Source organism: Choristoneura fumiferana, chromosome Z, assembly GCF_025370935.1.
Source record: "Choristoneura fumiferana chromosome Z, NRCan_CFum_1, whole genome shotgun sequence".
Classification (NCBI taxonomy): domain Eukaryota; kingdom Metazoa; phylum Arthropoda; class Insecta; order Lepidoptera; family Tortricidae; genus Choristoneura; species Choristoneura fumiferana.
In genome coordinates this window covers 2,124,529-2,150,390 of record NC_133472.1, presented here as the reverse complement: position 1 = coordinate 2,150,390, position 25,862 = coordinate 2,124,529, and the positions used below count along the sequence as shown (strand labels likewise).

At 38.5% G+C, this 25,862-nt stretch overlaps 1 protein-coding gene across 3 annotated transcripts in view; it reads right to left on the bottom strand.

Annotated features, from left to right (window-relative positions):
• Eip74EF (Ecdysone-induced protein E74) overlaps positions 1-25,862 on the bottom strand; it is a 321,891-nt gene that overhangs the window by 5,197 nt on the left and 290,832 nt on the right. The gene's annotated exons all lie outside the window — the stretch shown is intronic.

Here is a 25,862-nt window from a genome sequence, read left to right as displayed (position 1 = left end):
CACCTGTCGACAACGAGTGGACGCCGAGGTAGGCGGTGCTGGTCGGGTGCCGGGTGGCTCTAATGAGCTTTAGGGGCCTATTATTGTGAGAGTGGGCTGCGCTTTCTATTGCTAACTATGAACTCCGGACTCCAAGCTGCGATGTGGAAGGCAAAAGGAAACCATCACACTATTTTTCCAAGAAAATTGTCGTGACGGATCACTGCTGATCCTCAACTGACCACGACCATTCAAGTCAAGAAATCAAGACTGTAGCAAGGTAACTTAGAGCCTGGCTCAATACTATGAAGTGCTAAAACTCGAACGTCGTATGTTGCCGTCCCGCTTACGCTTATTTGATTTAATACGCGAGTGAAAGGGACGGTGCGATACGAACTTCCCTACGTAGCCCCTCTGTTCCCAGTTGTCGGGTGTCGGGTCCGTTTCGTGTCGGATGTCGGTCATTTCTATAGAAAATCGTGTCGGGCAAGCGAATAGCTTCATATAAAATGATCTGCCGCTGGGACATCCGATTAAAATCCGGGCCCGACATCCGACAAGTGGGAACCAACTCTTAGTGTATGATCGACAAATATAAGCGATCCGAGCGTTCTCGTGAATTATTATTATCGTAAGACAGCTACATAAAGTCTGTATTCTCGGATAACATGAATGTTTGAAGACGCTGCTCGGCAACTGCAGCGCTAACTTCTAAACTATTCGTTCGTTCTACGAAGCTATAATCTAGGTAGGTAAACAAATATCTACCCAAGAACTTCCTAAGAGGCGTGGTAGTTTGAAACATGTAACACAGGGTTTCTCAAAGTGGGGTACGCGAACCCCTAGGGGTTCGCGACAAGGTTTACGTGATGGTGGCTGCAAGACTGGCAAGATGATTAAGATTGGTTTTTGGTGTCTTTTTGTATTTTTTAACTCCAAATTTGTTACTTATTTGTTTGTTATTTGTTGTTGTTTGTTTCTGTTTGTATTTTCGTTGGCAAGATGATTCTTACCTATATTTGTTACCTTTTATTGAAATAAATAATATACATTATATTATCATGATGATTGAAATAAAAATAAACTTAGTATCTCCAACAGCCACTTTTATTACTTTCTTTGGGGGGGGGGAGGTAGGGGTTCGCTGTCGTCTAGAAACTTTAACAGGGGTACGTGGAGTCATAAGTTTGAGAAACCCTGATGTAACATATCCGTGAACAGGCAAGTGGAACGGCGGGAAGTTTGGTTGCATTCAAACTGTGGTTTGGATGTTGCAGTTGTGACAGGGCAGGAATTGGCTGCCGTGTTGAGCTTTTTAAACTTGCAGGGTTTGTTTATGTGCCTAGGTCAAATTATGCGAGTTAAATTTGACCCTCTTCGAATAGTCACTTAATATTTGGTGATGGCATTGCAAGTATACACAGTAAATAGCTTGTATTATCTAATACCTTTAAACGAGCAATTCTTGTATATATTCAAAATTCAAAGAGTAAAAAAAAACATTATTTATGTTATGTATATATATTTCAGGAATCTCGGAAACGGCTCCAACGATTTCGATGAAATTTAGTATGGGGGGGTTTTCGGGGATGCTAAATCGATCTAGTTTGGCTTTATCTCTGGGAATACGCTTATTAACGAGTTTTATCCTGAGGAAAGCTCAGTCGCCCAGGTACTAAACTTTTAAATTGAGGGTTTGGCCTGCAGTTCTCATGCAAAACCAGTGCGGATTGAGAGCTACACACAGACTATTCAATTGCTTTGCAGGTATACAAGAGCACCGTAAAGCTGTTAATTAAGTTCAAATGTAATTTCGCAGTCGCATATGGATTTTTAAAAAAAGGGGTTTGACAGCTGTCAAATAGGAAGAACAACTTTGGGGACTCTAGTCTGATACGAATGACACCGATAGTGCTGCCCTCTGTTATTGTGGTGACGTAACGTAGTTGACCTTACTTAACAACGCGCGTGCGCTCCAAATACAAAACGTCAACGCACCTATGACATTGAGATAAAGTGCATTTTGCGCAATTTGTTCTCGTGATAATATTTTTAGGTTGGCTGTTTTGCTAAAGTTTAAATTCAGATTTATTAGTTTAGTATGAAATTATATTATGTGTAGACACGTAAAAAATATTAACATTACAACCAATTAGTTCACATGAAATAATATAATTTTTTACTTATCTAATCGAACATTCACTTTGAGCTGTTTTTCGCAAATTACAGACTTATAAATTTCAAAAGGCAATGTGAATTTATAAATCCTCAGATCTTTAACCGTATACATAATAATGTCTAATAATTATCTGTATTACTATTCAATCAAGCAAAGTTCAACGCATTCACTGTCACCTGACTTCCACAGGAGCCACCGTCGCACATGTGCGTTCAAAATGTACGAATAATTATTACAGCGGCACTGGGTGAAGTTTCGAAACGCATATCGGTGGCAGTGAACGCGTTAATCGGACATTTTGAAGATAGTTTGTGCGCCGAGCTAATCTCCCTTAGCGACATTAAAAAAAAACCGACTTTATTATACAATAGTAAAGAGGAAAATTTTGCATCACTATCGCATCTGTTCTCAGATGCAGTCCGTTCATTATCAAGGTGACACTGTACCTAATTTATAAACATTTTTGTTGATAACACATGATGATAAACGCGGTTACCAACATAAGTTTCGTAGGTAAGTCGTTATCTTTCTTTTTATATTCTCTGACAGTTTGGCAGGAGGCCTTTTAAAAAACAAGGAAATGAATAAGCAATTAGAAGATATTTTGAGATGTAATGCCGTTTTGTTACAATATTTTGGAACCATTTTTGTAAGTGCTTTGTTATCTCGTCTATACCATCATTTGTAAGTACTTTCTTTCTTTTCTTTCTTTAAAAAAATATTGCACCGGATAACTCACGTCTTAAATCGAGTTTTGCTCGACATGATTTGTGTGAACGTACCTTTGCAGAGCGAAGTTGTTAGTGTAGTGTGGTAAAAGCTTAGCACTTATAAGTTTGACTGTCTGTGGCATGAAATTAATATTGAATCCACTCAATTTCTGGAGGGTTTAAATTAAAATGGTAGATTATTTTGAGTTGATATACTCTGATATAGGAGTGCAATATACAAACAACACGTTCACCTAACTGTTTCTTCGACTGTCAACTATCAAAACATTTTTTAAATTGTTTTTTTTTTTATAAGACAACCTCGAAGGCTAATTCTGTTTTGTTTCCACTTTGTTTTGCTCCACTACAAGGTAGCGTGTGAACCGCTGAGGCAATCGCAGGAAGAATCGCAGAAAACGAGGGTCACCGACATAGTCAAGCGAAACTCGTCGAAGTGGCAATGGGCCGGCCAAAGCACAGATAACAGATGGCCGTTGAGGCGGAAAAGTTCGCGAATGGTGAGAAATATTATCAATTGCATTTTTATATCTCGTTAGAAAGATAGATACGATTCATTCACAAACACAAGACACAACTATGTTATTAAAAGTACATAGACAACACACGGGATAAAGAGAGAGAGAAAGTGTCATACCATACGGTATTTGAGAACTCCTTAATTTGCCATATCTTAATATTATTTTGATAATATAGACAAACGGGGAAGAGAAAATTTAAATCGGTTGAAAATTGGATTTAAAGTGATTTTTTGAAAAATCTGTATACCTGTCTCTTTCTCAAACGCTTTTCTCTATGCAGCAAGTTTCGCGGTACTGGCGTGTGACGTCACATGCCAGTATTTCTTTCTCTGTCTAATCTTGAATTTCAAACCATTATAACTTTGTTATTTGTAAAGGTAGCTTAAAAATTATTTCTCTATTCGATAACTGGCATTGTGAATTTTTAATTTATAAAACATATACAAAATAGTCAAATACCGTATTGCGGTTGCGAATTGGCTCAGCATAATGCTGAAGTGTTTATAACAATGCTCGTATGCCTTTCATAATAAAAAAAAAGCATCCCAGTACCGATTTTCAGCCAGCACCATTGGTGACAATCGGACGGAACAGAAAAGTAAAAACGCTGGCTGTTAAAATAAAAACTGTTCTCAATTCAAATTTTTTTGCTGAACGATTTGATCAAACGTTCGTTGGTTGGATGGAACAGTAAACCCTACACACGCGATATCATGAAAGCGAAATCGGCGTGCACTCCCGCGCATGCGTTGAAGGTCACGAGGCGGCGTCACATCCTGGTCATTGCCAGCACCTTCCGGCTGCACAGGATACGGGCTGGCTGCCGTCGCGCGAGCCTATGACTAACTAGGCGAGTGCGAGAGGGACGCAAGAGGAGCAGACTAGACTAGTGATGTATTTGCGCTGCGATGTTTGAAAGATGTTGGGTTAGATCAGTGGTTTCTTGATTTTTTCGAATCTAAATAACTGTTTTAATATAATTATGGATTTAATAAATCTGTCTATTCTCTATATAAAGGGAAGGAGATAAAGTTTGTTTGTATCTAGAATCTCAAATACGGTGTTTGAGTATTTTTTATTTACTTTATAAATGAATCGCCGTGGTGGCCTAATGGTTTGACCTATCGCCTCTCAAGCAGAGGGTCGTGGGTTCAAACCCCGGCTCGCACCTCTGAGTTTTTCGAAATTCATGTGCGGAATTACATTTGAAATTTACCACGAGCTGTGCGGTGAAGGAAAACATCGTGAGGAAACCTGCACAAACCTGCGAAGCAATTCAATGGTGCGTGTGAAGTTCCCAATCCGCACTGGGCCTGCGTGGGAACTATGGCCCAAGCCCTCTTGTTCTGAGAGGAGGCCTGTGCCCAGCAGTGGGACGTATATAGGCTGGGATGATGATGATGATAAATCAATTGTTGTCAATGCGTGTATCATCGAATTGAAAAACAATTTTAAGCTACATTTGCTTGAAACAAAGTTACAAATTGTATAACAAATTGAATTCAAGATAAGACAGATAAAGACATACTATACTTCATTTTTTTTAGCATTAAATTCAAATTTTCATATTCAACTCATTTATTCAGTGAATAGGCCGCAATGGGCACTTTTAAACGTCATTTTTTAAACTACCAGCGCTTTCGATCTTGACGTGTCTTTTTATTGAAAAACACTTTTGAAAAATAAGTCACGGCCAATTATTTACAGTCTTTTGGTATCATCTATCTATCTTCTATCTATTATAATATATATCTATATAAATAAAAATGAATCGTAATACGTGTTGCTAAGCGCAAAACTCAGGAACGGCTGGACCGATTTCACTAATTCTTTTTTTGTTGTGTTCATTATCGTCAGGAGAAGGTTTTTATGGAAGAAAAATTACAACGGGGGCGAAGCCGCGGCAACAGCTAGTATATTATTATTATATATATATATAAATAAAAATGAATCGTAAAATGTGTTGCTAAGCGCAAAACTCGGGAACCACTGGTCCGATTTCGCTAATTCTTTTTTTGTTGTGTTCGGTACTGTCTTGAGAAGGTTTTTATGGAAGAAAAAACAGAAAAAATACAACGGGGGTGAAAAAAAAATACACGTCATACTTAATGTAGAGGAAAGCTTAATGTAGATTAAAAAAAAAACACTGTTATATTCAATTTTCACCCGAATATTTTTTTTCTTCACTAAACATTGGCTGCATACTCTATTTTATTATCTACTGTAAATTGCACCATCTCTCATTCCTTACTTCTGTCTCTTGTAAAGTTTGCCTGGCAGAGATTGTTCTGAAGCTGCTTACCTACTGCTTATATATCTGTGTTATCTGTACTGCTTACTAGCTTATATTTATTACTGTTTTATATCCGAACTATTTAAAAAAAACTAACTACCGCTATCTCTTTTACACATTAGTTGGCCAGGAAATGATAAAAAGAGTGTTTAAATTTATACAGCACCTATCACTTCCGCCTACCATAGATAAATATTTTTAATCATCTATTTGCTGTTGCTTTGAGGAATCACATTGTACAATCTTATCTTTATGTTTTATCTTTTGCTAAAATAGATGATAAAAATTTGCAAACTGATAACCGGTGCGATAATGCACTATGTTATTTGGATTGATGTGACGACATAATCTGTCGCTATTTACAATGTATTGGTTTTATTCGGACATTTGATAAATTCGCCATAATTTCCTTTTACTCACCATCATATCAGCTGTAGGGTAGGACGTCCACTGTTGGACATAGGCCTCCCTCATACCCCATTGCCTTTATAATATTTCCGAATCCTACTAATTTTACAAATGCGAAAGTTTGTAAGTCTGATTGTTTGTTACTCTTTCACGCTAAAACGGCTGGACGGATTTTGATGGAATTTATCATTTAGATAGTTAGAGATCTGGAATAACACATAGGCTACTTTTATCCCGATGTTCCCATTGGAACGGGATAAAATCTTGAAATATCTACCGCTGGGTTTTGGCACGGTTTTTTTTAATCCAACGTCTGGCGGTTGCATTCAAACGTCGGGATTCTACTAAATTTCCAAAAATTACAATCTTCATTTAACATATTGTATGCACCCTTGTGCTAAATTTCAGGTCCCTAAACATGCCGGTTGAGATTTCAGGAATTTACATGCGTAAATCCCGATCGCGTGAAAATATACCAAAAAAGTGAGGAGTTAGTTCATTTGTGCTTTATAAAGTACACCTAAAAAGAATAAAAAACCTTATGTACTATGAGGAGTACAAATTTTTTAATCAAATTAGAACTAAGTATGTAAATTATATTCTAAAATCACAAATTTTCTCTCGACTCGGAGTGCTAAATAGCTCTATAAAAACTCTAGATTTCCTAGGATAAAGCAGAAGCTCTATCTATATAGTTTAATTAACAGACAGTCATTTAAAAACTAGGCACGGTTCCCGTGCATTATAACAGTAAACTCGGTAGTTCAAGCTTGAAAACCTGGGACTAAAAAAAACCCTGTCTATCTTTAGCTCAAGGTTCAACCAAGTCTTAGAACCCAACTAGCCCAACGTATTTGCCGCCAGCAAAACTCAGAGCCATCCCAATCGCATAGGAAATTGTACTAAAAAAAGGACAGGAGCGCTGCAATGGACCGCATCGGCAACTTGGTCGCTGCAAAACGCACTGATGCTTTATAAGCGCCGTTTTACGTGTGTGTGCGTTAGGGCTGCCATTTACTTTGAGACTAAACGGACAAGCTATCTTAAATCTTAAAAAATACGCATTAAAATTTACACGAGGGTTAAATAAAAATTGTAGTAGTTTTGGTAAAATCTCGTGCTATTTAGACTTGAATTAGCTTAGCAACAGATTTTACTGCACATAGGTAATTTGTGTTTTGACATACTTAACTTAACGTATCTTTATGTACTCGCATTTGGCGAGCTTTTTTTACGGAGAGTACATTTTAGATTCATTTGCGCTAGAAATTTGGAAAAAATATCGTGTCAATTTTGCTTATCTCGATCGATACGAAGTGCGAAATTCGAGCTTCGTATCTTGCCGTCCCACTGACGCTAATATTCATTAGGTACGAGAGAGCAAGGAACAGTATAACACAAACTTCGAATGTCGTAGTAGCCCGGGCATGTGTTGCAAGAGGTGTCCATCTCGTGAGGCAGTAGGCAACCCTAGTGTGTGGGTTATTTCTGGACAGCGAGTGTGGAGTGGGGTGGAACTGGTTTGCGCGTCTCTATATGGGTTACCCCACAAACCCTGTGCGCCCCGATGTGTGCCAGGAGGACGCATGCGTTTGTAGCATACTGACAGAACTGTCATCTTAACAGCCATTCGTCCACTGTTGGGCATAGACAGTAGACCAGTTGCTTCGGAAGCGGCCTGCAACCACCGTGAACTCGTGGCTTTAAGGTCATCCGTCCGCAGAAGCTATCCCTCAATTTATCTTAAAATTAGTCGCGTGCAACTTATGCTAGCAATACTAAAAGATGAGTTTTTGTTGCCCCACTTGCGTGGCCATCTAATCTACATACGTGTCAAATTTCATGCCAATCCGACCACTAGAAGTGGATTAAAAACCTGCTTTCGAGGATAGGGCTTTATACTTTCTTTAGGCTGGCAACAGACCATGTCCTTGAGTTTTGGTACTCATTAGAGCCGGCCGCAAGCTCGTTTGCCCCTCATAATAAAAAAAAATGTTTGACCCCACTCTCGTATAAATTAAAAAAAAAATGATTATATTACCAATAAACTTAGGTGTGCTAAGTCCTACTATTTACAGTTCATGTATTTAAATCTGTCGTCTTATATTAGAGTCTTCTAACTGGCCTTTTTAATGTTTTTACTGTTATTTCCCTATCTCTACTTATCTTCGATAGGTTGCCCGGAAGAGATCGTTCTGCGGCGATAACGGCGCCTATAGTTTATCATGTGGTGTCCAATAAAGAGTCAATTATATTCTAGATTTCATTAGTTAGGTCAAGCTTAGAATGTAGGCACTTAGATTTGCCAAAAACCAAGAAGCCACATTACAATAAATGATCGATTTTTTTTTTAATTTTCTTACTCGTTTTTTTTACGAAGGCTGTTTAAGATCGAATGGCTGTCATTATAGTGAAATGAAATCGAATGGCCGTGAAAACGGGCCAGTATTTAATCAGGTTGTCAGTTCGATATTCAAATTGAATGGAAACGAAACTGTAAGTCGATGCTTCCATAATGTCACTACATAGGATTGCGCAACGCTTATTATTCTTAATACGACACGTGCCGCGGGGTGAACGACCTGCGATAAACGCGCGAAAATACGCGTTAGATATTAGCAAAGATGGCGGCCACAGTGACGCTAATCTATGGTCTCGAAAAAAAAACAACTATTTTTTGTACGTGCCAGTTTCATATCTCTCGTGACGTCAGTAATTCTACCACTTTTACCTTGTCATGTTTGTAATGTCGAAAATTTGTTCGATTCGATAACGGCTGTAACATAGTGTAAGTCGTGTCGTAAGAACACTAGTGACACCTTTTTCGAATGTTGACCCGTTTAAACATATCAGATTGCAGTCGAAATTGACGGGTGGCAAAAGCCATCCTTGAATGACTTCACGACTTTCCCTTTGGAAATAATCTCTTTGATATAAGCAGCTGTTTCACTCCACATTCATGCATGATACACGAGCAAACAAAAACATTCAAAACTCTTTTTCCTGCTAAGTGTATAAATGATTCTCAATAAATGCAGGCTCCCCTTTTACGGGCCTATGGAAATAACCTCAAATAAGTAGGTCGTTTCATTTCTAATCAAAAGCTACGCCATTAATAATTATACTGGCCAAAGAACACGGAACTTGCGTAAAGAAATTTAATTTGTAAAATGAAGAATTAATATTTCAATTTATAAATTAAACAGCACTTTTTGCGCAGTTAGACGTTGCTATAAAATTCGCAGCTTCCCTTGGACCACAGACTAATGTAGAGTATTTTTTTGAATGTCGTCAATGTGAACACGTCTTAGCGTTAAAAAAAAACGTAACAAACAAGTATATCGTCATCGAAAACTGCTTCTAATAATACCGCGTGCTTTCTGCGCCCGACAGACTTCCGTTGTGAGAGAAATTAAGAAAATTGGCACATTCGTGTGAGGAAATTTTATTTATAATCAAGTAGCACAAGCTGTGGGAATCTAACTAGGCTATTTACCGTTTTGATCTGTTATTATAACTGTGTAATAAGGGTAAGTATTTTTTCGGCTCATCTCATCTGTCCTTTTAATGCGATAGCTGGTCTAACTTATTTAACTTTACTCTGATTACTCTGACTTAACTCATTTAACTTTCAAGGCTTACTTTTATTCTTTCCTAAGAGCTAAAATTACAAGTGATAACACATGTTTTTTTTAATGGACCTAATTAGATAATACTGGCCATATGGTTTATGAAAACACAGCACAATAAAATAAATGTCTATGCCCTTTTGACATTCGTCTATGTACATTTTAATTTTCACGGATTCTATAGTTTTTTTTAAAACCAAGGCACTGACTGCGGCGACAGGCAGCCACATCGGGGTCAAGGCGCTAGCACTGACGCAACCACAATTTATCTATTAAAAATCATTGTTATCAAAACTGTACATATTATTAGCTTTCCTGCTAGATTCTTTGCTTAGATTTATTAGTTCATACGCTCCAGATTTTGAAATAAACTAGGTATAGTTAGTGTTTAATACCGTTTTTAGGTCATGCAGACAAGTTTGTGAAATGAACGAATCGAGTGTTCTTCAGAAAATATTGCCTCTGTCTAACGAAACGTTTTCTAAGATCACCTTGTTTTGTAGCCAAGTAAATGTTTTAGTTTATAAACTTAAATATTTTAAAGTCAAAAATTGCGTCATAGTTGGCAGTTGCTTGTCACATTGCACTAATTATGGCAACATAGTTTAATGTTTACGTTTGAATGGAACGAACTTCCTAGACAATAGTGAGACTGGTCTGATCCCAGCCTGTTTTCTCAACGTACTACCATATTTTAATAACAAAATTAGGCAACATTTACTAATACTAGATTCAAGGCTTAATAACAAAAAGAACCGCATCTCTATCTTAGATTAATTTTGTTTTGTCTGAACTCTACATAGCGCATTAATTGCGAAACACAACCGTTTCACAATCCAATATGGACCTAAATTGAAAAGTAATTTTTAAATGTGAAAAACTTTTTGTTAAAATAATATCACTTCAATAGTTTTAGGCTTAACTGGACCGGTCCATTTAAAGGTTGTGTTAACCAATTTTTCCGTTCCTCTATTCGATTTATGGGCATGATTATAGGTTTTAATTAATTGCAGCGAATTTCTTAGCATGCTAGCTTTTGTAGCATGCATCTTCTTCTAATCGCGTACAGCGAAGGGGACAGAAGCTTTGTTCGCGCTGAATACAACTGTCTCAAGCCCTGTGATTTAGCTAACCGCAATTCAACGCAGTGATGTCATATTGCACTATAGTGACCTTAACAATCCCCTGGCTTCCGTTTAAACGCATTTGGTTTGTTAAACGGCCATTTGCATTTTGTTTTCGTAGTTAGGTTCAATTAACTCGTCGCTTAAGGTTTATTTTTACCTTATACGAGCCGCTCGCACACGTCAACTAACTGTTCCTAAAATCGTTACTGTTGTTAACTTTTTTCATAAAAGCTCAGAAGCGCAGCTTCTTTGAAATTAGAACGAGGCTGCAATAAACGATAATCGAACGCAGATTCCAAATTAAGAATGAAAACCATAGTATTTTTTTTCTTTAGGCACTAGCTTGTGCTCCAGCCAGTTTCGAAAATCAATTTTAATAATTTTTAATCTGTTACCGGTGAGTGTCATGGCGTCATAGCAGTTGCACAAACAGCATGCTTGTTTACCGATGGCTGACACAGAAGGTTGTTTCGCAATGTGCCTAGCCTATACGACTGATAATGCGGAGCGGAGGCTACGCCGTTTACAAATAATACAATCTGAATGTCTGTCCTTTTCGAATCCACTTTGTTGATTGAACGAGGTATGGGATGAGCTAAAACTTCAAACTGGACTGGATATCCTCAGAAAGCTGTGTTGAAATCGATTTTTTTGCAGGTTTTATTCAAGAAACCTAAAGCCTCTGCACCCACTTAGAAGTATTAAAAGCTTATCTGTGCAATTGGTTTCCTTTTTCTGTCTATCTTTTTGTTAAAAGATGTATAGAGAGATTGTTATGTTAATTTAGTCCTGTTTAGTGTTTAGTAATTTTCAGCGGAATAGGCTTAATCCTGCTTTAATATCTATACCCTCATCTTTATGTCACTTAAAAAAAAGCCTTCGGAAATGGAATCTGAAATAGTGTTTCTCATTCATTCAGTCTTTGAAAAATCTTTACATCTTATCAACAAAACATTTCCATTATTTAAACAACTTCGCGCGTGTAGGTTTAATGTGATTTGCGTATGTAAAAAAGGAACAAGTATTGTGCGATTCCGTGTTCGCGAAAAACGTAGCGGCTGAACAAACCAGACATTTAGTGTAATGAGTAGGTAATAGTGAGAATACAAACGCAATCGTGGTATAATAAACAAAATTACATAATGTGTTGTGTTTGATAATCGATGAGTTATATTTCTAACTTTATCATTCGTTCTTCACCAAACGCAACACCGCAATTTTGTAATTAAGACGAAAATACTGGCCGTATATAGAAGCGTCAACTGACCATAGACAATAAACAAAAATTCGCCTGCAGTTCTAAATACGAAAACGTTTTATTTCACACCAAAACATCAAGAGGAAAATTACAATGTAATTACATTCAATATATCCGCGAAGTTTGTTCAGTTTTTAATCAATACCCATCGGTATGTTTTCTTAGTTGCACGTATTTATGTAAGCGGGGTATTCGAACTCGGCTCACCTTTGTCGTCCGAATCTACGGGCCCGAGGTCGAACCGTCAATTAAAAAGAGTCGATATCGAATGGCAAACAACGCAGGAAAGTCAAAAGTACGTAGAGATGTGCCGTGAACGGATTCCAGTGTCAAGTCGCCCGACGGGCGGGGCACGGGATGCGATATCGATTTTTTTTTCGATGTCTAAAGTCAAGCTTGGAAACGGGCGAACCGATTTTGTGCAAATATGGATTTAAAATAGGTACCTCAAAAATGTACGACGCTCGTTTGAAAAATGTGGTGCCATAGACTAAACCGACACTAATGTTTCAGACTTATTTAATGTATGTAGGTAGTTGTTTAGTGCATTCTGCTGGCGAAAATCATGGTTTGGACGAAGAGCTTACAAACTAACTAAGATGATAATAATATCTCTACTATTGAAAGAAAAAACCTAGAAAAGAGTAACGCGACTGATTGGCTGACAGACAAGACAACCTAAACCACTGCAACTAAGGTCTTAATTTGGCACACAGCAGGGCTATTACGAAACTCGAAGTTCGTGTCGTGCCGTCCCTCTGACACTTATACTATTTAATACGAGAGCGAGAGGGACCGCACGACACGAACTTCGAGTTTCGAGTTTCGTAGTAGCCCCGCAGCACACATATTCCTTGACGATCATACAGGTGCTAAAAGGAATTTTCAAAATTCCCACGTTATAGAAAACTAGCTTATACCTACGGCAATGCCGCCGATCTAGTCAATACAAGTCGTGCAGTAATTCACAATGACTAGTTCATAAAAAGTTTAATCTAAATTATAACGTTTACCGCTATCAAGTGCTTCAATGCACGTCTCTACGAGTACAACTCTGATCCTGACCTTACGCAATGAATACCGCCTCGCCTAAATAAAGAGATATTTGAACCAGCGATAAAAAGCATCCGGCCATTTTGCATTCAACGTACGAAAATATATTTGATATGATAATCTGGGTGCTTTCGGACAAAAAAACTAGGCACGGAGAACGTTTAACACGCATAAGTTCCTATTTAGATAAAATGCGTTTGAACATGTATAGAAGCTTGGTGTTTGCGAGACGGCAGCGCGGACTAATCGGCACTGCAGCTAACTAACCTTGCCTAATGCTGTTCTAGATGCCGTGGTTAGGTTATTTAATTAACAATAGCTCATTCATTCAACTTATTGACATTGTAAGTGCATTAGGTATTTATAAAAATGTGTTTTTGTCATGGTCCGCATAGTTTACGAAGCTAACATTTTTACTGTAATTAAAACGTTCGTGAATGTAGAGTCAATAATTCTAGCATCCAAATACTCAAAACACTAACCTATCTCAACCTTCCGCTAGTTAACTTTGAACGAAAGAAAAAAACAATAGTCTATGGGCCCGAACAATAGAATTTTTAAAAACCAAATTCGAATTTATCGTGTTGCATTTAACGCAGTGCGCGGGGAAGCGATAGACAGCGGGCGGGGGGCGTAAGTGTTTGCGAGGCGGCGTGGTCAATGACACTGCGACATTGCATCAAGCCCCGAAGGTCACCCCCGCCAGCCGCGTCTCCGCGAATTCCTCTACACTTCCAGGACGAGACGCCATGTTTTTTTTTTTATCAATCAGGCGTCTCTTCGTTCTTAAGCGCGGACGTGTTACGCGCTTTATCTAAGCTGCTTTTTGAATTACGTCTAAATAAAGCGTTGCATTGAGTTTGTGACTGTAGTTAAGTTGGATGAATGCCAATTAAAAATCGTAAATTGCATCGTAACAAATTGAATTTTCCTTGCGTTTGGTTGTGCTCGCTATTATTGTAGCGGGCGCGGTCGTACGTAACATGACATGAATCCTTTGTCTAAAGATAAAAAAATATAATTAAGTGTTTATGTGGGACTCAATTTCCTATGTAATATTTAACTCCCTTAAACATAGCGCCATGCTTTATTTGTTAATACCTATCGCATTTGTAATAATAAGAAATTCGACTGCAGTTTATGATAAGCGTCGAGCATACTTAGCAACGGCAAGCACTTTTAGTAGGTAGATTATAAGTAGAGTCATCACGATAACGCGTGCCGTGGTTCTTATTACAATGTCGTTAATGTCTAATTTTGACAAAATCACGCGTCTTCGTGGATGGCACTAGGTATACATTAATAACATGTTACATTCCATAGACAATTTTTTTTTTACCAAGGACTATTTAGTACCATTTCCATCCGCTATGAACGCTAGTGCTAGTGTCGTATTTCTGGCACGTACGCAGCCATGATGTAAAATGTAAAAACCAGTTTCTTCGAGATGTCACCCTTTCAAATGCAAATGTAGGACATGACATTGCCGGTCCTTTACCCGTATTGTGCCCACTAACAAACCATTGCGTGAAAAATAAAACGTCAGTTCTATTTAGGTGAGTAATTGCATATTCATTTAATTACAATAAAATTATTTCAGGTAAACTAGCAACCACTCGTACTTAATATCACCATACATTGCGGAGGAAAACTTGCAGAACAGCGTTGGTGCGGAAAAGTGTCTTAAAGATGGCGTCTCAAAGATTTAATAAAATTCCAGATTCTTTTAAAGAACTGAATTTGGCGCAAATTAAAAAAAAATGTCATTGTTACTACTAAATAATAGTAGATTATTGTCTTGGCCTGGAAGTAGGCAATTGCTGGCTGAGTATGAGAATTAAACGGACGAGCTTGCGAGTCCGTTTAACTAATACGAAGCCAGCAATTGCTATTCTAGCCGAGACTAATATATAGCTTTTCTCAAAAATTGTGAATAATTCTGAAATAGAATAAACTTTTTAGAATAAAATATATTATAACATGGATATATCAACAATTTTATTCCAATATTTTTTCTTATGCTTTCCCGCCTTTTTTTCATTAAAAATAAACTGCAGGTGTATTTACCGAAAACACCACCAGCTGTTTCAGACCCAATAAAAAAGCCCGGAGTTCCAACAAAATATCTGGTACCGGCCATTAGACTTGGCTGTATACGACTTGTGCCAACATTTCTATGGCCTTTTTAACTTAAAAAAAAAATTGGCCATAGTAGGGGGAGGGCTTGGACCATAGTTCCCACGCGGGCCCAGTGCGGATTGGGAACTTCACACGCACCATTGAATTGCTTCGCAGGTTTGTGCAGGTTTCCTCACGATGTTTTCCTTCACCGCAAAGCTCGTGGTAAAACTCAACGCGTGATAAAAATGCAGGCATGCCATAATTTCGGTTGGATAGGTATTGCTGAAATTTTTCCGCTGTTAGGAGCAAAATGCAATATCCGTAATGCATTAGAAATGACATTAACGTCAACAAACGTCATTAATGGAGCACACAAGAAAATATTAGCATAAGCTGACTTGATAAATTGCTTGGAATTAATGGAACATCGATAACTTAAGTAGGTTTCATAGATATTAAATGAGAGTATGAAACAAGTAACAAAAATAACATGCCATAAACAATACAGAGCAAACGCGTAAATGAACAAACACTTTTTTGCGATCAAAAGTACCGACTGCAAAGTTGAAATTTAGTTGACCTCGTGCTCTTCGCTATTGATCGCAGATAATTAAAATACATAGATTATCTGATTGGTGTTGCCATGTAACCAGGCCGCCGGAAACCGAGTCGGAAACCACAATAGGAGATGAACGGAAGATGGAAATATACACGAAACACGCATTGTTTCATAACTGCATTATAATGCTGGCTGTAAACTCTGGAAAATCTAGCAACACATAGAAAACTTATTTTTATTAGTTTTTGGGATAGCGTCTTCCGCTGGCTGGCTGTTCTATGAAATATCGGTACTTCACCCACCCACTAGCATAGTCCAAGTTAAAAAAATGTGTTCGTATCCCACACGGGATTTGAAATATCGAACGCAATCACAGAGAAGGCATCTTTTACTTCTATAATGAACAGCATTCCGACTGGCCAATATGACTATTGACTTCCGACTGGACTCGGTCAAAATTAGTAGCGACATCTATCGACAAAAACCGGTAATTTGCCGGTGTTTGTGTGAAAAAAGAACCGTTACGGACTGATTGACCGGCTCAAGGGTGATTGGGCAACGAACCTTGACACGGCGGCGCCACCTCGCGAACGGTAGCGGGAACTAATCTATCTATAGACACATTATTCTATTGCTCTATGATGATATCTTTTATAAAAATAGGAAAAGAATGTAATAACTTCAAAGACTTCTTTCTTAGGTTTTGCTACGAATCATAAAAGGTAATTGAAGTTTAGTTACAGTGAAGATGGACATCATAGATATCAAAATCTAGACATACTTAGACAAACAAGGTGTGACGGACAGACGGCTAGGCCACGCGGGCCCTAACAAAAAAAACTTTCGACTGGCAACCCCACGGCCTCCTAACCGTGGGAAAATGGGGCATTTAAATATAACCGGGCAATTACGAAACTATAACGCAATATTTATAACCGTGGTTGCTTTTCATCACTGCGTAATCTGAACTAATATTATAAATCCGGTAGCGAATGATTGTCACGGTAATGCGGCTAAACTGGTAAAGTGATTTAGTTAAAAATTCCAATAAATATTGCTTGGTCACTTAAGGAAACGCTTTTTATTCGGATTAATGTGAAGTTGCTATGGAAAGACCTTTGTTTAGAGTTTCTGCGAGATTTAATTGGAAAAGAGAAGATTCGCAGAAGAACCAAATTAAGCGACGTAATTGTCAAAATCAAGTGGCCCAAAGCACTGGAAGCCACTTATTACTCGAAGTGGCAGAAACGTATTGGAAAAGATAGCCACCAGGTGGACTGATGCCCAGGTGAAGTTGCAGTCAGCTGTTCATTGCTGCTTTTTTGGGGGAGGCCTTATATGCCTATAATGAAGTGGAAGTTCCAAAGATTCTTTAAATAAGTTGACTGGTATAAGCCAGGTCAATCTAGCACGGCCCATTTGTCCGGAAGCTTATGCTTGGCCTAATTACGCTACATTGCTCCACAGAGCCAAATATTGATTCAGACATATTTATAACTCTTTGCCCTCTATAAAAGACAGCCCTTAGGCAATTAGTGTCAGTTATTTGTCGCGACAGACGCCTCGAAAGCTGGTGTAAAAAAAGCCTCGTCACTCCATATAACAGAGTACTTCCTCACCTCTATTGTGGCATCTAGGTAGTGCTTCTATTTTCAAAAATGTACCCTGTGACCAAAAAATGTATATAGTACAACAACAGTCCTAATGATTTGTGTCGTATATAAGCTTGCATAAAGTTTGAAAAAAACCGGGCGTCTTCTTCAATAGATGGCGCTGCGCCCTAAGTAGAGTAATGCACTTGTTAGTGGAGCTAGCTATGCTCTGACCATAGAGCAATGAGGAAAACATTTTTTTTTATATAAATAAGGTACTTATAAACGTAAGTACATAAACCCGACCCTTTGTGATGTGAAGCGTTCCATCAAAGCCGCTAAATATATCATACTGGCAGGCTATGAGAGGGGGTCAGTGTTAGGTCACCGCAAATAGAACGGATCTGTGGTAAAAATTAATTCATCCCTTTTTATAATGACCAAAGGGACATAGTCTAGAATATAAAAAAATTCAAATTAAGTAAATGATGTAAAACGATAATTAAGCATGTTTTTTTGGCGTTGCTCAAAAAAATTACCCATCGTAAAATATTCCAAGAAACTTAGCTTTTAAAGTTGGTTAAAAAGTTCAATTAGTCTACAAATACCTAACGTAAATTATGAGCAAAAGCGAGATCCGTGTGACCTCTTTTGAAATTGACCATGAGCTCTTGAATATAAGTACACAATTCGATGGTACGCGAAACATACGAAAACTAGCCCAAGCCCTTCCATCCTTAAAGAAGGCAGCCCAGCAGTTTCCGTGAGAAATTCTTCATAAGCAACAGTTATTACAAATCGTTTGTAATGTGGTTTCGTGCGACGTCTGATCTGTACGTTTTCCGTAAGCGCATATTTAGGAAGCTCTTGCGCCATTCGGTTGCGCCACATGTGAATCACGCAGCTATAGCTATAACTAACGCTTAAGGTCGAGCTTGTGCGTAAAAATACTGGAGGATATAGCTTATGGTATTACCACAGATACAATAATTACCACAGATACAATAATTCGGTCGCCTTGTGTCAAGGTTCCTGAAAAAACAGAAGCACTGACGGTGACAGACTTATATGGAAAAGTTTTGGTACTTCATACAATTGTCTTTCATACAAAATTTGTCACATATTGTTGGTTTGCAATTAAGCAGGTATAGTACGCGCTACCGTGAATCCGTTTGACAACATTTGCATCAGGTTTGGAATTGTTTTTTAAACGAGCCAATCGCAAGCAAGTCTAACGTCAAACGGAACTTCCAATACTAACGCAATCTAGCGATATTCCTGTCAGAAATTCCTCGTTGTTTTTTTGGATGTTTAATACAGCTAGAGCGAATTACTTTTCGTGTTTGTGTGAATGAATAAACGTACAAATATTCGTTGCATCACTGTGTTAAACAGTACAAGCCCCTGCGGTTTTAGGTCACGTAGGTATGGATTTACCGTGAACTCATGCTGTGAAAACTAATTTGGCACAGTAATGTATGAAAAAGCCTGCGATTGGAATGGTTGGGTTGCATTTGAAAATTCATCGCATTATCGCATATTCACCAATAGGGTAGATTCCTAAAAGTTCTGCAAACAGGCCGCACAAGGCTTTTTAACGTGTCACTTTTTTTACGGTTTGTGACACAAGAACAAATTAATTGCAATTTTCATAGCAATACTTCTGACAAGAGGGGGGGGTTTGAAATGGACGACATTGTTGTGACGTACTTTATGGACGGTCACGTACGGGTGCAGCTGTATTCAGATTGAGCTCCGACTTTTCTCGATGGAAAAGCGTTGTGCACAACATCTGCAGGGCTACTACGAAAATAACAAAATCGAAGTTCGTATCGTACCGTTCGATTTTCGAATTTCGTCGTAGCATCCCATTGGCTAGGCTTTAGGCTTAACCTTAGAGCGTCCCCTTGCGTCCCAATCGGCGCACGCGCCGTATTCTGTAACCCTTTCTCTTACGGCAAGGCCGAACATTCAACTCGGATGGGATGTATTGCGACAGAGTGTTCGTGTTAGAAAAACAACGGCCGACGAAAGAACGGCATAAGTAAAGTATTCAATAATCATAATTTGTTTATTTTCATTAAAGCAAGACGAGATAAAGTATCATAAGACAGAAAGGGAGCGAAATACTAATAATGACGTATCAGACAAAGATGATGTCTCGTCTTGTTGGTTTGCTGTTGGACAGTCGAGTTCATAAATTTGTGAGCAAAAATTTGATCAAAAATATCTGAACACGCTTCTACGCCGTTAACAATAGAGTCGTGTTCAGATAAAAAAAATGAACTCGACGGGACAACATAAATCACTTCAAAGCGCGGCTCTCCTCGTAATAAATATAACTCTATCTTTGCATGGAAACTCGGATAAATTTCTAATTAAATGTAAAGTGATTCTTATTTAAATAATCTTTATTTTTCATCCCACGGAACAAAATGAATTTTGCAGGTGGTAGGACCTTGTGCAAGGTCCGCCCGGATTGCTACCACCATCTTGCTCGATAATCCTGCCGTGAAGCAGCAGTGCTTGCACTGTTGTGTTTCGGCGTGGAGAGTAAGATAGCTGGTGAAATTACTGGCACTTGAGGTATCCCATCTTAGGCCTCTAGGTTGGCAACGCATCTGCAATACCCCTGGTGTTGCAGTTGTTTATGCGGGCGGTGGTGATCTCTTACCATCAGGAGATCCACTTGCTCGTTTGCCATCCAGTGGAATAAAAAAAATCGTGTTAATCATTAACGGCTATCACAACTACTTGCGTGCCAAAAACGTCTAGAAAATAGAATTATATTTAATGTGGGATTAACATCTTCATTAGCGCATCCCTCCCTCTGATGCTCAAGGAATATGTCAGTCAAATAGATTCAGTGGTTTAGTCGATTAACTGTCACACAAACTTATATTCTCGAGCAGAAAAATGCCTATTTGAAATACAGCAAGGAAAATTGACAATCCTGCGGAATACAGTCAATAATTATTGTATATATTATTTGTTTGTTTATAAATAAATTTATCAAGTTTAGCGTCAAAAATAGATTCTTGCCTATTCACTTACACTCGGGAAGATAGGTTCAAAAATGTGTTTGTAGGAGTTTAGAGGTTTTACCCTCCCGCCGCGGTAATTTTTGGCATCAGCCGCAGCCTAAGTGGGTCGGATGCGCACGCGCGTCGCCCTTTAGATGGCAGTACTAAGATCTCCTTACATATCGTCAGTATCGTCACTACTTTTAAAAATCCCGTATCTCAAAGCAACACGCCAACAGAACCTTTGAAATAATGTTAGAAAAGTTCATTTAGAAAAATTATCGATTTTGTGCAGCTGTGAATATAGTTGCTAATTAAATAAATAAAAAATAAAAATAAATATCATGGGACACTTGACACCAATTGACCTAGTCCCAAACTAAGCAAAGCTTGTACTATGGACACTAGGCAACAGATAAACATACTTATATAGATAAATACATATTAAACATCCAAGACCCGAGAACAAACATTCGTATTATTCATACAAATATCTGCACCGGCCGGGATTCGAACCCGGGACCTCAAGCTTCGTAGTCAGGTTCTCTAACCACTTAGCCATCCGGTCGTCAATTACTACTATGTTATCTGTGGTCAAGTGTTGCCCTAAGGAAAAAATGTTGACGTCCGAAAAAGCTGGTCACTCAATCGTCGCCATCTTTGATTTTATGTCATTAGCAAAAGACGTGACAGTATGACAGTATCGTGTATTAAACTCCAATTCAATAGAATCTGACAATCCTGTAGACACTTCCAGCCTACTAATATAAACAACCGGGCTGCCTAAGGCTTTGTGATGTGACTATTATTCTTTTTTGATTCCTTTTAGATGATAATTGCAACAACAGGGACATATATAATCAAGTGTGCCCACGATAGGGTGTCTTAAATGTGTAGAAAATTGACAGATTCTATTGAATTGTACTTTAGGCATTATACGTCAAACACTGTGTCAAAGTTTTTTCCAAGGCCACTTTTCGAATCGCCTCTCCGAACGATTGCATCTATCAGTTTGTTTGTTGTCCTATCGCAACAATTCGCGTTTTAGCGCCTAAACGATAAGTTGCGATGTCCCAGTTACTGCCGCTGCGTCATTTGAGTTTTCGAAAAACAATAACAGCGCGGCGAGCGATACAACTCGATTTCATAAGTCAATCGATTTAAATGAATCAACAATGTACAGAGGTTAATGGGGGCTATCGTTTTTTGTGTTTCTAGATGGCGCCACTTTTGCGTGAGGTTTAAAAGTGTGGCTTTCAAAGTCTGTTATTGCGGGCGTGAAAACAAAGTTTAGATTAAAATCATATTTAATACACCTTAAAACCATACCATAAACATATCGAGCAACCACAGTGTTGCGTAGTCCCGTTTTGTTCGGAAAAAAGGGAGGACAAAAGTTTCTGAAAGACAAAACTGTCTCAAAACACAGACATTCATTGCCCCGTAACGCATAACTGTCATAATTAATTTCAGGTAATGCAAAATATTCACAAAATTATTCTAATTATAAATAAGCCCGCGCAGCTCACCCAAAAACCATGAGATTTGACATTTCGGAGACCTCACGCTACACTAGCGCCTCTAGCGGCAAATTCATACGTGACAGCCCTCATTGTGTAGATACAGCTATGCCTGTCCGATCTATCTATCTCATCGAGTCTGCCCCTTAGAATAACAAACGATCATTCTGAAAAAATTACATTCAGACTTACAATAGAGGTAAGTATGCGAGCCGATGTGGACTCTTTAGTTATTTTAAAATTAGCTAAAGGTGTTAATTGACCCTTGATTTATGCTAAAATACTAAAATCCTCATTTCGTCCAATAGTGACCTAGTCGATATGTCGATGGCTTGCATCGGTTATTCCTGAGGTACTCGTATAATGGATTTGTCGAGTTTAAGAGCCACAAAACCACATTGATTCGTGTTTGTGACAGATTCATATTAACTTTTAAACTGTATTAAATGGTAAACTTAAACATAACAACCTCTACCTCAATAATTGGAACATTTTGTCCCTAATAGCTACATTTACCCTCTGTTTCACCATACATTGGTTAAATTTATCTGACGGATAAATATCATGCCGTCTCAGTTTGTTTTGTTCGAATCGGCATCATATTAATCCGTCAAATAAAATTAGTCAATGGGTGGTGAAACCGCCCCTGAATCAAAAATTCTACTTAATACTTGAGCACTTCCTTTTCCTAGTACCTAGTTGCATTAGAACTGAAAGGCTTAATAAAGCTTAAAAAGCTTCTTTAGCAGCTTAAAAAAAAGGGAGAAAAAAATCCAACCACATAATTCCATTAATGGAACAGATAGGAATAGATATCACTAATTTTACCTATGTAGTCCAAGGTTAGTAGTAAAATTTAAAAGTCATTTTTCACACACTTCCAATGCACCGATTTTCTTCAAAATTGGCATGCGTATACACAGGCTGATGCGGCAAATGCAGATGATAAAAAAACTTACAGTTTCAAGTTTTATTTGACAAATCCTCTGTAATTACGTAAGCTAGAATGTCACTTCGCTCTCCCAGCCCGTTGCGAATAGCATCTCTATAAATATCTCCGTTGGCTGCAATGCCCTTGAAACCGTGCGATCACCTCTGCGCGTTAGAACAGCGCCCGCGCACGCTGGATCCAGGCTCTATACGGAGTGCAAAATTCGAACTTTGTATTTGCCGTCCCGCTGACCGTAATATTATTTAATACGGGAGTGAGAGGGACGGTACACGGTACGATACGAACTTCGACTTTCGAATTTCGTAGTAGCCCCCCCCCCGCTTTTAAAGCGGCTTTGGTTTCCGTTTGCCGTGCAGAACTAGTCTTAAAGTCTCTATTTTTTATGGAAGGGTATTTTTTTCGGGATAATTCTGGTTTGCGGTTTGTCTGCTTTCAGAGCATGACATGAGTGCGTGTAAGCCAACTTTGGGGGCGGCAGGCGTAAGCTTGCCTTCGGTATCCAAAAGCATAATGGTCACTTGACCTGGAATGTATACAGCAGCTTCTTTATGCCCTGTCGAGGCCTCAGTGTTAAAAAAAACTTTGTTTTTTTATACGGCCGGTATCTAGGCCCTATGAGACTGGGGGTATGTTATTATAAAGAGCTATTAAAGAGTAACCATAAAATGGTCGTTAAGTTCTCCTATTGGCCACAGACTGGGCCAATAATGGTTTCTGTCCTGTTGCAAGACAATAACATAGCTTGTATTAATTGTTACCGTAAATTATAAATTGAATCTGTTTTTTCATAAGTATCTAAGAGCCTACCGCAGACAACTAGTCAATGCCTTTAGTAAAAACGTTGTAAAAAGTCTGTAATTTATCTTGTATTCTGAGTTTGAAGTTTGTTTGTACAAAAACAAAAATAATACGTTTCTTGTACGTATACATCACTTTTATCTGACGGAAAGGACAAAATTTGTACGTAGAGTCATGAATTTTTGCACGAGTGTGTTATATATAACGTTTATGAAATTCAGGTTGTTTTTTGGGGTACGAACCGACTTAAAGTAAGGAATTAGTGACAGTTTTTAACGCAGGTGAGTGCTAGGGCCAGTCCACGGTCTTAGGCTGCTTCTCCACTGTGGCAGAGTTGAGCGGACTGGAGAGACGTGTAGGATCGACCAATGATATTAGTTGAAATCCACATCTCGGAGACGTGATGTAATTATGATTGATCGATCCGTACACGTCTCCTCGCCGCTCCGCTCGTCTCTGCCACAGTGAAGCCGCAGCCTAAGGGCTTTATCATACTGACGATTTGCGCACGATTGGGATTTGCAACGATGTCACTGCGTGCGCGAAACGCCCTATTATTATTGTAAGAGAGTCTACAATATGGCGTTTTTGGCGCTCCACGCTGCTAACTTGCGGCGCGCTCGCGGCGAAATCATTACGTGCTCGCAGCGAATCGCGCACTCGCTCGCTCTCAACTCGCCCGCGAATCGCAAGTGTGATAAGGCCCTAAGAACTGCGCGGGCGCCGGCCGCTTGTGAAGCGTACGCGTTGCAGTAACACATGAATTCGGTGTTGCAAACAATTGCGCAAGCGTATTGTGGCGCGACCTTCCTTGCCTGCCGAACCTGATTCAATGTGGACACAACACACAACATACCAATCGTTATTTCATCAAAGCCGCACTGATACGAGAAAATTAAATTAACAACTAGGTACGTTATGGTTTTCAAGTCATACAATACAATACAATAACTCTTGCATCCAGAGACGTGGCTTCAGTGCAAGGCAGAGTGTTAAATTTGTAGTGTGGTGTATATAACTGAGGCTCCCCATGAGGCTGATATATTCACATTTGGTGTACTAAAGCCTCGTTAAAATACTAGAGTAAAAAAAACTCTTTACTGCACACAAAAACATAGTAAGCCGGACAGAAGACGCAGGTATATACATGGGTACACAGATATTTTCTGAGGTACATTCCAGGCAGCCTTTACAATGGAATGGATGGAGAAGTAAGGAATAGATTTTAGCTGGTGGTGAATTTACATTACATTAGAGCAATATCAAGAATACATATAAAAGAATAATTTATACACAACAAATCCAAATAGGCACTCATACTCAATTACTCATACTGTACTGGTCATACGTAACGTTTGTCCGAATTATAGTTTGTCATATTTTTTTAACACCAAACTATTTTTTTCTGAAAATTTTAAATTATCAGCCAATAGAAAACTGTAGGTTACTCGTAAAATAGGTTTGTTTTATAACGATTCTCAACAATATTGGATTCAGAGAAAAAAGAGTTATGACAAACGATACTTCTAACAAACATTATTCTGACTGGCAACAATTATGCGAGCTTATATGGACCCGGTTTTCCATCGTATTATATCGGAAAAGTCGTATTTATCGTGCTTCATTTACTTTCAGTAACCATCGACAGCCGTTTTGACATTTGACACGCAAATACATTAAAGTTCCCTATTAAAGGATACGACAATGTCACTCACTTATATAATAATAGGAAATTGACATTTAAGTTCGAATTACCTCGAATTCGTTTATCTAACTATGCAATTTTCCGGGAAAAAACTGGCCTATGTCATTCAGCGTCAATAAGACCGCAATGTAATTTTTGTAATTTCTACGGAAATTTAGTTCAATAGGGAATATTACTGCAATTTTCTGCCACCAGAGTGCAGGACTAGCACAAAACCGTAAACAGTTTTTTGAGTATCCTAAAGGTAGACTTCCGAGTAGAGTATTTTTGGAAATATAGCTCTATCGTTACCTTCTATCGATATAAATATCATGTTATTTTGTTACTAATAAATAAATTATGATTTCTATAGGTACTTATACTCTTTGGTCATGATCTGTGTTTGGTCACTCTGTGTCGCCCCCTGGCGGATTCAAC